Source organism: Arachis ipaensis, chromosome B10 (genome assembly GCF_059453495.1).
Source record: "Arachis ipaensis isolate K30076 ecotype BB chromosome B10, ASM5945349v1, whole genome shotgun sequence".
In the NCBI taxonomy this organism is placed as follows: domain Eukaryota; kingdom Viridiplantae; phylum Streptophyta; class Magnoliopsida; order Fabales; family Fabaceae; genus Arachis; species Arachis ipaensis.
In genome coordinates, this window is record NC_142435.1 from 110,331,131 (window position 1) to 110,345,782 (window position 14,652).

The following is a 14,652-nucleotide window of genomic DNA, read 5'->3' on the forward strand; positions in this document are numbered from 1 at the left end:
AATCTAAAATTTGATTATTAAAGCAAGAAAAGGCAGCAAAAAAAAAAGCCATTAGGTCTTTAAACCAAAAGGCAAGAGCAAAAAAGCCAGTAACCATTTAAACCAAAAGGAAAGAGTAAAAGGATCCAAGACTTTGAGCATTAATGGATAGGAGGGCCTGTAAGGAATAAAATCCTGACCTAAGCGGCTCAACCAAGCTGTCCTTACCATGTGCCTGTGGCGTGAAGGTGTCAAGTAAAAACTTGAGACTTAGCGGTTAAAGTCGTGATCCAAAGGAAAAATAGTGTGGTTAAGAACTCTGAACACCTCTATCTGGGGATTCTAGCAAAGCTGAATCACAATCCGCAAGGGTTCACCCAGGTAAAGTGTCTGTGGCATTTATGTATCCAGTGGTAATACTGGAAAACAAAGTGCTTAGGGTCACGGTCAAGACTCTAAAAAGCTGTGTTCAAGAATAAAAAAGGGCTGAACTAGGAGAATCAATAATATCATCTAGACTCTAAGTTTCTAAAGATGCCAGTCATTCTGATTTTCAATGGATAGTGAGATGCCAAGACTATTCAGAAGCAAAAAGCTACTAAGTCCCGCTCATCTAATTGAAACTGAGCTTCATTGGAAACTCAGAGATTTATTGCATCCTAATCTTCTTTTCATCCTATTTTATTTTTAATTGCTTGGGGACAAGCAACAGTTTAAGTTTGGTGTTGTGATGAGCGGATATTTTATATGCTTTTTTGGCATAGTTTTCATATAGTTTTTAGTATGTTTTGTTTAGTTCTTGTTTAGTTTTTATAGGTTTTAGTGTTAAATTTACATTTTTAGATTCCACTTTGAGTTTGTGTGTTTTTATGGAATTTTAGGCACTTTCTGGCTGAAATCGAGGAGTTGGAGCAGAAGTCTGATTCAGAGACAGAGAAAGCACTGCAGATGCTGTCCAGATCTGACCTCCTTGCACTTGAAAGAGCTTTTCTGGAGCTACAGAAGTCCAAATGGAGCGTTCTCAATGGATATGGAAGCTGAATTTCAGAGATTTCCAGCAATGTATAATAGTCCATATTTTGCTTCGGATTAGAAGGTCCAAAACTGGCGTCCAATGCCAGCTTCCTGCCCCCTTCCAGGCATCCAGCGCCCAAAGAGCAAAGCTCAGCGTCCAAACTCCTAGAGAGGACCCCGTAGCCAGCGTTCAACACCCTAGAGGTCTCCTAGCACGTGGATCTCATCAAAGCTCAGCCCAATTACTCACCAAGTGGACCCCAGAAGTGAATTTTAACACTAAAAAGTCTGTTTTACCCTTACTAGTCATTAGTTTAGTATTTAAGAGTTATTTTACATAATCATTCGAATATTACATACTATATTCGAGTTTTACATTGTATTTTCCTTTCAGTATGAGTTTCTAAACCTGCTAGGTTGAGGGGAGGAGCCCTGTTGAGTCCTATGAATTAATAAAAGTATTACTGTTCTTTTAAGATCTGTGTTTGATTAATTCTAAGATGTATATTCGTTCTTCATCAATATGAATGCGTTAAACTGGCATAAGGTTATCACATTCTATATGGGTTCAGAGTGCGTCTTTCATCGGACAATGATGAACTACCAACTTGACTATACATCTCTTAGACGGCTAATCCACGACTTCGTTGGGAACTTCGTGAGACATTAGTTTAGCCGATTTACGGGGAGATTAGGGTCTCTGTGGTAGAGGCTAGAACCAAAGGTGCAACATTCCTCTAATTCGGAAGATTCGACCTTGTCTGTGGCGCTTTGAGTAGGATCATTAAGGAGAATAGACTGTGCAAGCTTCACCCTCAAGAAGAGATAGATCCACACTAACCCTGGGGTTCAGATCTGGAGGAGTATTGGCGGCTGCTCAAACCAGCGTCAATTACATACAACCTGCCATTGAAGAAATCATTCACAAGAAAAGGAAACAATACTACTAGAGTTAATTCAGAAAGACAAAGCAACTCTAATCCTCAACTATATTCCTATTATTATTCCATTTAATATGAAAAGTAATTTATACAATATTAATTGCCTTTGCATCAATCCAACTGAATTCTGAATCTGCCTGACTAAGACCTGCAGGATAACCATAGCTTGCTTCAAACCACAATCCTCGTGGGATCGACCCTGACTCGCTCAGATATTACTTGGATGACCCAGTGCACTTGCTAGTACAGCTGTATGAAAGTATGGGGATTCGTGCACCAGAGATCGGGGGTGAGATAGTAATTGACAAGAATTTAAATAACAAGAAATCAAATAACAATTAGCTAATAAAAGAAAGGAAATTCAAATGCTAAAGGACATCTTGGCAAGGGTTAAGAGTCAAGGTTTTCTATCCTAGTCATAGATCACAAACACGGCAATTATAAAGAGTTAATCCCACTTAGTTAAACCCTAACATCGGAGGTAAGTCAAGTAGGCATAATTGATCTCAATCCACAAATTCTAACCAACTCACTAATTAGGCTTAGTGAAAGGATAGCGTTAGTAGAAACCAATCAATTAACAATCCTAAATTATCAATCAATATCAGACATCAATAACTCAATTAATACAAAAGTTAGCATCTTAAGCAATCCATCATCTCAAACTATACTTAATGAATTATGCCAAAAAAAAAAAATTAACATTCTAAATCAAATGGTAGCTACAACATGCAATTTAAAATTCAAAATAGTCATAGAGGCATATTCAAGCAAAGTAAGAGGAACAAGTTCAATACCAATATACTTCCTATAATCAATAGCACAATATTAATTCCAAGAATTGAAAATCGTTCCTAATATAACCTAAAACCAAACAAGATATGCAAGGTTGACACGATTAGATTAAATAGGACTAATTTCATTAATCTTGTATTATTAGTCAAAGGGCCTCAATCATTCAAAATTCAAATTTTTGGTCAATTAGAAGCATATCACATTCACATCAATACAAATAGTCATAACAGGAGAAAAATAATAATTGATTTTCAAGGATTTGACCAAAATTCTATCAAAATCTTTTTGAGGCATTTTGACAAACACTTAGCATGCACAAATATCAAACATGCAAAATCAATTCAACCAAGTAACAATTGATAACCTAAATTCAAATTAACGCCATTCAACATAATTTTCAGTATCCTTTCAACAAAACAAGCATTCTTTTAACACCAATTCATAAAACTTCACCAAGAATGACACAAAAATCAGCAACATTTAGCAGAAATTCACTAGACAGCAGTCTAATTAATTCAAAACAGCAAAACAGCAATTAACTCAATGAATGAGCACAATCAAACAATTAACTAAATAAACTCAGCAGCAATTGCTCCATTAATTCAATAGAAAATCAATTAAACTAGTTCAAACAAATTTAGCAGCACATTCCATTAATTCAATCAGCAAACACAGAATAGTTTCAAACACTTTCAGCAGCAATTTTTCAACAAAACAGTTAGAAAACTCAGAATATTTCCAATTTTTCAACAAAACCGTCAGCAGTTTATCAACACAATCACACAATTAACCCAATAGTTCTAGCAACATATTCATCAAAACGGACAGTAAAACAGTGAATCTCCATATAATCAGACAATTTTTACACAATCTCAACAGCAAATTCTCCATTAATTCAGCAGCAAAATTATGAATCATAAATACAGTCAATTAACACAATTAGACAATTTTAAACACTTCTAGCAGTCCCAAAACCTAATAACCTATTCTAGCCTATCTTAATAACATAAATCCACTAAAATAACAAATTAAAATATAACTAAACTAAACCAATTAACTAAAAAATAACTTAGTGAAGCTAATACAAACGAACAGAACTTCAAAAGAGTTTGATAAAAGAGAAAAACCTGTAGTAATGAGAAAGAACAAATAAAATAGATAAGAGGGAGATGGGTATTGAGGAACTTCACTGAGAAAGAAGAATAGGGGTTGCTTTACTATTGCTCTGATTCTGTGAGAGGCAAGAAAGAGCTTGTTCTATTTCAGCTCTGTTTCGGTGAGAGAGACGCTAGCTATGGTAGTTGATCTGAAGGTTTGGTGACTGAGAAGCTGATGATGATGGTGACATTGCCGGCAGCTCTTTGGAGTAGAAGAGAGAGTGAAACAGGGGCTGAGTTAGGGTTCAGTGGCGGAGGTGCAAGACTGGTGAGTGGCTCATTGGCGGGGGTCCTCTAGTTCGGCGAGGAAGGGTGCAGAAGAGCAAGGCAGCGGCGGTAGTGGTCTTGACCGAGAGGAAGAACGACTGGGACGGTGAGGGGTGAAGAACATAGGAGAGAGAGAGAGAGAGAGAGAGAGAGAGAGAGAGAGAGCCATGGTGGTTCAGAGATGGCGAGGGTGGCTCAGTCGAGGGAGAAGAAGAAGAAGAGAAAAGGGAAGCTCAGGTTCATCACAGATGGTGGAGACAACGATGGTTCGCGGCCATTCTGGCGGCTGCAAGTGAAGACGATGATGATGGCGGGGCTGTGATGGTGGTTCGAAGGTCTCTGGTTCTTGAAGAGGAAAGAAGAAGTGGACGAAGAAGAGGAGGAGAAGTGAATTGGGGTTCTCAGGGGAGGTCATTTTTTTTAACTCGTGCATACACATCTGATTGTGCGCATGCGAATCAGAGAGGCTCTCAGCTTTACAGAATGTGATTTTTTGTTTTTTGAATACTAAGCATAAAATAGATTTTTTACTTAGATTTTGATATTTTAAATTCAAAATCTAACTCCAAATTAAGTAGATTAATAAAAAACTTAGCAGATGCAACAAAAATAGAAAATCAAGTTCAGAAAAAACCATAAACAATCTTTTTTTCCATAAACAACTTAAGCATAAATAAGGCTTCTTAACCTAACTATTTATATTCTAAAACAAATTAAACTCCAAAATTAATAAGATTTTTAACTTTTAAAAACTATTTCAGCTATTCAAACATGCAATTCAAAATAAAAGTCTACTAAAACAAGCTAACATAGAAGATAAATATGTACAAAAATAATAAAAAGAAGTGAGGTTTGAAATATTTTACCATGGTGGGATGTCTCCCACCTAGAACTTTTATTTATCGTCCTTAAGTTAGACAGTTGATGAGGTTCTCATCAAGGCAGCTTATGCTTGAATTCCACCTTAAATCCCCACCAACATTAGGACTTCCAATGGTCTTCGGGATCCCAAATTGTGCGCATCAAGCTTTCAAGAAATCTCAAACAATTAGTAAGATCCCAAAGTTGTTGATTCGCAAATTGGATTCCAGAGTCCCAAATTTTGTATGTCCACCCGCTTTTTTGTTGATCTTTATGTTTCCGTCCGGGGGACACAACTTCAGAATTCTCCTTTAAATACTAAATCCTCCCCCGAAATCTATTGAATTGAGCGTAGCACTAACCTTGGAACTCAAACCTTGAGGTTTCAACCCTAGTGAGCCTTGGTTCACAATGCCACCCAACATTGAACTCTTTCTTACTTAGCACTCTACAAAGAGCTCTAAGTTGACCTTTAGTTTCCAACAAAGCATATTCATGTAGGCCAATAAAGTTAAAGGGTGAGATTTTTATCCACTCAAATGGTGTGTTAGATGGTTTCTTAGTGAGGGATATATCCAAAGGATTCGCTAAAGTAGTGCTCACTCCCTTTGACTCTTCCTTAATAACTTCCACCTCTTGGTTGCCAACTTCTTCCACAATTTCTTTATTGCTCAAAGCATGTCTTGGAGGTTGTGCACATTCCTCATCAACATCGATTTCATGACCAACGACAGAAAGTTTAACCAACTCAATGAGGTCATTGGGTGGAGTAAAATTACCTTCAATGTGGGCATTCACCACTTGCTGATGAGCGGATAATTTATACGCTTTTTGGCATTGTTTTTACATAGTTTTTAGTATGTTTTAGTTACTTTTTTATTATATTTTTATTAATTTTTATGCAAAAATCACATTTCTGGACTTTACTGTGAGTTTGTGTGTTTTTCTATAATTTCAGGTATTTTCTGGCTGAAATTGAGGGATCTGAGCAAAAGTCTGGTTCAGAAGCTGAGAAAGGACTGCAGATGCTATTGGATTCTGACCCTCCTGCACTCGAAGTAAATTTTGTGGAGCTACAGAAGCCCAATTGGCGCGCTCTCAATTGCATTGGAAAGTAGACATTTTGGACTTTCCAGTAATATAAAATAGTCTATACTTTGCCCGAGATTTGATGGCCCAAACTGGCGTTCAACGCCAGCCAGAGACCTTTTTCTAGCGTAAAACGCCGGACTGGCACTAGAACTGGAGTTAAACACCCAAACTAGCATCCAAGCTGGAGTTTAACCCTAGAAAAGGTTTATGCACGTGTAAAGCTCAATGCTCAGCCCAAGCACACACCAAGTGGACCCCGGAAGTGGATTTCTGCACTATCTGCACTTAGTTACTTATTTTTTTGTAATCCTTAGTAACTAGTTTAGTATAAATACTAGTCTTTCCTACTGTATTTGAGACTTTTTTATCAGCTTATGCCATTTTTCACATTTGGGAGGCTGGCCATTCGGCCATGCCTAGACCTTCTTCTCTTATGTATTTTCCAACGGTGGAGTTTCTACACCTCATATATTAAGGTGCGGAGCTCTGCTATTCTTCATGAATTAATGCAAGTACTATTCTTTCTCTTTTAATTCACGCTTACTTCTTCTCCAAGATATACTCTTGTACTTAATTCAGTTAAGTCAGAATGAAGGGGTGACCCGTGACAATCACCCACTATCTTCGTTACTCGCTTAGCCAAGATCCGCGTGCCTGACAACCACAAGCAGTCTACATGATGTTCAACATAGTCATTGGACGACAGCCGGAGTATAGTCTCTTGGGTCTTTGATCCACGGATTTGACTTGCCTCTCCTGACAACAGAGCATTTGAATCCGTGAGATTAGAACCTTCGTGGTAGAGGCTAGAACCAATTGGCAGCATTCCTAAGATCCAGAAAGTCTAAACCTTGTCTGTGGTATTCCGAGTAGGATCTGTGACGGGATGACTGTGACGAGCTTCAAACTCACGAATGTTGGGCGCAGTGACAGTGTGCAAAAGGATAGAGAGATCCTATTCTGATACAAGTGAGAACTGACAGATGATTAGCCGTGCGGTAGCTGTGCCTGGTATATTTCATCCGAGACGAGAGATCTGATAGTTGATTAGCCGTACAGAAACCGTACCTGGACCATTTTAACTGAGAGGACGGATGGTAGCCATTGACAATGGTGATCCACCAACATACAGCTTGCCATAGAAAGGAGCACGCATGATTGGATGAAGACAATAGGAAAGCAGAGGTTCAGAAGCAACAAAGCATCTCCAAACGGTTATCTAAAATTCCCACAAATGAATTACATAAGTATTTTTATTTTAATTTACGTTTTATTTATCTTTCAATTATCAAAAACTCATAACCAATTGAATCCGCCTGACTAAGATTTACAGGATGACCATAGCTTGCTTCAAGCCGACAATCTCTGTGGGATCGACTCTTACTCGCGTAAGGTTTTATTACTTGGACGACCCAGTGCACTTACTGGGTAGTTGTACCGGAGTTGTGAAAAGTGTGATCACAATTCCGTGGACCAAGTTTTTGGCGCCGTTGCCGGGGATTGTTCGAGTTTGAACAACTGACGGTTAATCTTGTTGCTTAGGTTGGGTAATTTTATTTTATGTTTAAGTTTTTTATTTTTATTTTTGAAAAAAAAATATATATACAAAAAAATTTAATAAAATCATAAAAACCAAAAAAATTTTGTGTTTCTTGTTTGAGTCTAGTGTCAAATTTTAAGTTTGGTGTCAACTGCATGTTTTTAATTTTTCTTAGATTTTCGAAAATTCATGCATTGTGTTCTTATTTGATCTTCAAGTTGTTCTTGGTGATTTTCCTTGTTTGATCTTTAATTTTTCTTGTTTTGTGTCTTTTCGTGTTTTTCTTGTGTATTTTCAAATTGTTAGTGTCCATAGTACAAAAGTTCTTAAGTTTGGTGTCTTGCATGTCTTTCTTTTCTTAAAAATTTTCAAAAATATATTCTTGATGTTCATCATGATCTTCAAAGTGTTCTTGGTGTTCATCTTGACATTCAAAGTGTTCTTGCATGCATTATTTGTTTTGATCTTAAATTTTTATGTTTTGTTTCATTTTGTTGTTTTTCTCTCTCCTCATTAAAAATTCAAAAGTAAAAAAAATATTTTCCTTATTCTTCTCATAATTTTCGAAATCTTGAGTTGACTTGGTCAAAAATTTTTAAAAAATTTAGTTGTTTCCTGTTAGTCGAGACAAAATTTCAATTTAAAAACTTTATCTTTTCAAATCTTTTTCAAAATCAATTCTTTTTTATTTTTTTATGACTTTCAAATTTCATTCTTAAAATTTTTCAAAATCTTTTTCATTTTTCTTTTAATGTTTTCGAAAATTTTTAAAACTAATTTTTCAAAATCTTTTTCTTAATTTTATTTCATATTTTCGAAAATCCTTGCTAACAATTAATGTTTTGATTCAAAAATTTCAAGTTTGTTACTTTCTTGTTAGGAAACATTCAATCTTTAATTTCTAGAATCATATCTTTTAGTTTCTTGTTAGTCAAGTCATCAACTTTAATTTTAAAAATAAAATCTTTTTAATTTCTTTTTCAATTCTTTTTCAAAATAAATTTCAATCATATCTTTTTAAAATTTTAATTTCAAAATCTCTTTCTAACTTCTTATCTTTTCAAAATTTATTTTCAAATCTTTTTCAACTAACTACTTGACTTGTTTGTTTTAATTTTAAAAAAGTTTACTATTTCTTATGTTTTTCAAAACCACCTAACTACTTTTCCACTTCTACTTTTTGAAAATCACTAACCACTTTTTTAAAAATCTTTTTAATTAATTAATTAATTTAATTTTCAATTTCCTTTTAATTCTTTTCTTAAATTCGAATACTAACCAATAATTAAAATAAAAATAAAAATATTTTTCTTTTCTTTCATTCAAAAATTCGAATACTCTCTCTTATCTCTTTCTATTTATTTTATTTATTTACTAACACTTCTCTTCTACTCATAATTCGAACCCCTCTCTCTTCTCTCTATTCGAATTACTCATCTCTTCTCTCTACCTCATTCATCTATTCTTCTATTCTTCTACTCACATAAAGGAATCTCTATACTGTGACATAGAGGATTCCTCTTTTCTCTTTGTTCTCTTCTTTTTCATATGAGCAGGAATAGGGATAAAGACATTTTTGTTGAAGCTGATCCTGAACCTAAAAGGACTTTGAAGAGGAAGCTAAGATAAGCTAAAGCACAACACTCCGGAGAGGACCTTACAAAAAATTTCGAAAAAGAAGCAGACATGGCAGCTGAACCCAACAACAATGCTAGAGATGCAAGGAAGATGCTTGGTGACTTTACTGCACCAACTTCCAACTTCTATGGAAGAAGCATCTCAATTCCTGCAATTGGAGCAAACAACTTTGAGCTTAAGCCTCAATTAGTTTCTCTAATGCAGCAGAATTGCAAGTTTCATGGACTTCCATTGGAAGATCCTCATCAGTTCTTAGCTGAATTCTTGCAATTTTGTGACACTGTTAAGACCAATGGAGTTAATCCCGAGGTCTACAGACTTATACTTTTCCCTTTTGCTGTAAGAGACAGAGCTAGGATATGGTTGGACTCACAACCTAGAGAAAGCCTGAACTCTTGGGAAAAGTTGGTCAATGCTTTCTTGGCCAAATTCTTTCCACCTCAAAAAGATGAGCAAGCTTAGAGTGGAAGTCCAAACCTTCAGACAGAAAGAAGGTAAATCCCTCTATAAAGCTTGGGAAAGATACAAGCAATTGATCAGAAGGTGTCCTTCTGACATGCTTTCAGAATGGAGCATATTATGTATATTCTATGATGGTCTGTCTGAATTATCCAAGATGTCATTGGACCACTCTGCTGGTGGATGTCTTCATCTGAAGAAAACACCTGCAGAAGCCCAGGAACTCATTGAAATGGTTGTAAATAACCAGCTCATGTATACTTCTGAAAGAAATCCTGTGAATAATGGGATGACTCAGAAGAAAGGAGTTCTTGAGATTGATACTCTGAATGCCATATTGGCTCAGAATAAAATATTGACTCAGCAAGTCAATATGATTTCTCAGAATCTGACTGGAATGCAAGTTGCATCCGACAGTACTAAAGAAGCCTCCTCTGAAGGAGAAGCTTATGACCCTGAGAATCCTGCAATAGAAAAGGTGAATTACATGGGAGAATCCTATGTAAACACCTATAATCCTTCATGGAGAAATTATCCAAATTTCTCATGGAAGGATCAACAGAAGCCTCAACAAGGCTTCAATAATAATAATGATGGGAGAAATAGGTTTGGCAATAGCAAGCCTTTTCCATCATCTTCTCAGCAACAGATAGAGAATTCTAAGCAGAGTCTCTATGACTTGGAAATCATAGTCTCTGATCTATCTAAAACTACTCTTAGTTTCATGATTGAAACAAGGTCCTCCATCAGAAATTTGGAGGCACAAGTGGGTCAGCTGAGTAAAAGAGTTACTGAAATCCCTCCTAGTACTCTCCCAAGCAATACAGAAGAGAATCCAAAGAGAGAGTGCAAGTCCATCAATATATCGAAAGTGGCCGAACCTATAGAGGAGGAAGAGGAAGTGATTTCCAGTAAGGAAGACCTCAATGGACGTCCACTAACCACTAAGGAGTTCTCTAATGAGGAACCAAAAGAATCTGAGGCTCATACAGAGACCATAGAGATTCCACTGAACTTACTGTTGCCATTCATAAGCTTTGATGAGTATTCTTCCTCTGAAGAGGATGAAGATATTGTTGAAGAGCAAGTTGCTCGGTATCTAGGAGCAATCATAAAGCTGAATGCCTTGGTGCAACAGAAATTATCTCAGAAGAAACCGGATCCCGGAAGGTTCTTAATACCTTGTACCATAGGCACCATGAACTTTGAGAAGGATCTGTGCGACCTGGGGTCAGGTATAAACCTCATGCCACTCTCTGTAATGGAGAAACTGGGGATCTTTGAGGTACAAGCTGCAAGAATCTCACTAGAGATGGCAGACAAATCAATGAAATAGGCTTATGGACTTGTAGAGGATGTCTTAGTGAAGGTTGAAGGCCTTTACATCCCTGCTGACTTCATAATCCTAGACACTGGGAAGGATGAGGATGAATCCATCATCCTTGGAAGACCTTTCCTAGCCACAGCAAGGGCTGTGATTGATGTGGACAGAGGAGAGTTAGTCCTGCAATTGAATGAGGACTACCTTGTTTTTAAGGCTCAATGATCTTCTTCTGTAAACATGGAGAGGAAGCATGAAAAGCTTCTCTCAATACAGAGTCAAGCAGAGCCCCCACATTTAAACTCTAAGTTTGGTGTTGGGAGGCTACCATCACGCTCTGAGTGTTTGTGAAGCTCTCTAAGAGCTCACTGTCAAGTTATTGACATTAAAAATGCGCTTATTGGGAGGCAACCCAATGTTATTTAATTATATTTATTTTTTATAGACATTTATTTTCCATTGCCATGTTATGTTTTCTTTAGGTTGATGATCATGTTGAGTCACAAAAACAGCTGCAGAATTAAAGCGGAATCAAAAATAGCATCAAAAATAGCACACCCTGGAGGACAGGCTTACTGCCGTTTAAACGCCAGTAAGGATAGCAAAATGGGCGTTTAACGCCCAGTCTAGCAGCATTCTAGGCGTTAAACGCCAGAATTAGCAGACAGACTAGCGTTTAACGCTAGAAAAAGGTGTCTGGCTGGCGTTAAACGCCAGAAAGGGGCATAAGCCTGGCATTTAACGCCAAGAAAGGCAGCAGAGCTGGCGTTAAACGCCAGAAATGGCACACAGAGGGCGTTTAAACGCCAGAAAAATGCAGGGACCAGAATTCCTTGACACCTCAGGATCTGTGAACCCCACAGGATCCCCACCTACCCCAACTCTTTTTCTCTCCTTTTCACACCTTTTCATAACACTCTTCTCCAAAATAACCTCCATCATTCACCTCTATTTGTCCTCTAAAACCATCATACAACCCAACTACCTCCATCCATTCAAATTCAAACCATCTCCCTCATAAACCCAACCCTATTACAAGAATTCCCTCTCCACTCCACTCCTATATAAACCCTCATCACTCCTTCATTTTCACACATCATAACCACCTAAAACCCTCCTTGGCCGAACCATTCACACACCTCCATCTCCTCCATCTCTTCTTCCTCTAATCCTTTCTTTCTTCTTTTGCTCGAGAACAAGCAAACCTTTTAAGTTTGGTGTGGAAAAAAGCTCTGCTTTTTGTTTTTCCATAACCATTAATGGTACCTAAGGCCGGAGAAACTTCTAGAAAGAGGAAAGGGAAGGCAGTTACTTCCAACTCTGAGTCATGAAAGATGGAGAGATTCATCTCAAAAGCCCATCACTAGAAAAAGGATGGAGTAAACAAGAGAGCCCACTCATGGACCTCAACAAGAGCATGAGGAAGTCCCTTATCAAGAAATCCCTGAGATGCCTCAAGGGATGCATTTCCCTCCACACAACTATTGGGAGCAACTCAACACCTCTTTAGGAGAATTGAGTTCCAACATGGAGCAACTAAGAGTGGAGCACCAAGAGCACTCCATCATCCTCCATGAAATCAGAGAGGACCAAAAGGCCATGAGAGAGGAGCAACAAAGGCAAGGAAGAGACATAGAGGAGCTCAAGAACTCTATCGGTTCTTCAAGAGGAAGAAGAAGCCACCATCACTAAGGTGGACCCGTTCTTTAATCTCCTTGTTTATTTTCTTTTCTATTTTTGGTTTTTATGCTTTATGTTTTGACTATATTTGTGTCTTTATTACATGATCATTAGTGTTTAGTGTCTATGTCTTAAAGCTATGAATGTTCCATGAATCTTTCACCTTTCTTAAATGAAAAATGTTTTCTGAAAAAGAAAAAGAAGTACATGAATTTCGAATTCGATCTTGAAAATAGTTTAATTATTTTGATGTGGTGGCAATACTTTTTTGTTTTCTGAATAAATACTTGAATAGTGCATATTTTTTATAGTGAAGTTTATGAATGTTAAAACTGTTGGCTCTTGAAAAAATAATGAAAAAAGAGAAATGTTATTGATAATCTGAAAATTCATAAAATTGATTCTTGAAGCAAGAAAAAGCAGTGAAAAACACAAAGCTTGCGGAAAAAAATGGCAAAAAACAAAGAAAAAGAAAAAGCTAGCAGAAAAAGCCAATAGCTCTTTAAACCAAAAGGCAAGAGCAAAAAGCCAATAACCCTTTAAACTAAAAGGTAAGGGTAAAAAGGATACAAGGCTTTGAGCATTAATGGATAGAAGGGCCTAAGCGGCTAAATCAAGCTATCCCTAACCATGTGCTTGTGTCATGAAGGTCCAAGTGAAAAGCTTGAGACTGAGTGGTTAAAGTCATGATCCAAAGCAACAAGAGTGTGCTCAAGAACTCTGGGCACCTCTAACTGGGGACTCTAGCAAAGCTAAGTCACAATCTGAAAAGGTTCACCCAGTTATGTGTCTGTGGCATTTATGTATCCGGTGGTAATATTGGAAAACAAGATGCTTAGGGTCACGGCCAAGACTCATAAAGTAGCTGTGTTCAAAGAATCAACATACTAAACTAGGAGAATCAATAACACTATCTGAATTCTAAGTTCCTATGGATGCCAATCATTCTGAACTTCAAAGGATAAAGTGAGATGCCAAAACTGTTTAGAAGCAAAAAGCTACTAGTCCTGCTCATCTAATTGGAACTAAGCTTCATTGATATTTTGAAATTTATTGTATTTTCTCTTCTTTTTATCCTATTTTGTTTTTAGTTGCTTGGGGACAAGCAACAATTTAAGTTTGGTGTTGTGATGAGCGGATAATTTATACGCTTTTTAGCATTATTTTTACGTTGTTTTTAGTATATTTTAGTTACTTTTTATTATATTTTTATTAGTTTTTATGTGAAAATCACATTTCTGGACTTTACTACGAGTTTGTGTGTTTTTCTGTAATTTTAGGTATTTTCTGGCTGAAATTGAGAGATCTGAGCAAAAGTCTGATTCAGAGGCTGAGAAAGGACTGCAAATGCTGTTGGATTCTGACCCTCCTGCACTCGAAGTGGATTTTCTGGAGCTACAGAAGCTCAATTGGCGCGCTCTCACTTGCGTTGGAAAGTAAACATCTTGGGCTTTCCAGAAATATATAATAGTCCATACTTTGCCCGAGATTTGATGGCTCAAACTGGCGTTCAACGCCAGCCAGAGACCTTCTTCTAGCGTAAAATGCCGAGACTGGCACCAGAACTGGAGTTAAACGCCCAAACTGGCATCCAAGCTGGCGTTTAACTCTAGAAAGGGCCTATGCACGTGTAAAGCTCAATGTTCAGCCCAAGCACATACCAAGTGGATCCCGAAAGTGGATTTCTGCACTATCTGCACTTAGTTACTTATTTTCTGTAATCCTTAGTAACTAGTTTAGTATAAATACTAGTCTTTCCTATTGTATTTGAGACTTTTTTATCAGCTTATTTCATTTTTCACATTTGGGACGTTGGCCATTCGGCCATGCCTAGACCTTCTTCTCTTATGTATTTTCCAATGGTGGAGTTTCTACACCTCATATATTAAGGTGCAGAGCTCTGCTATT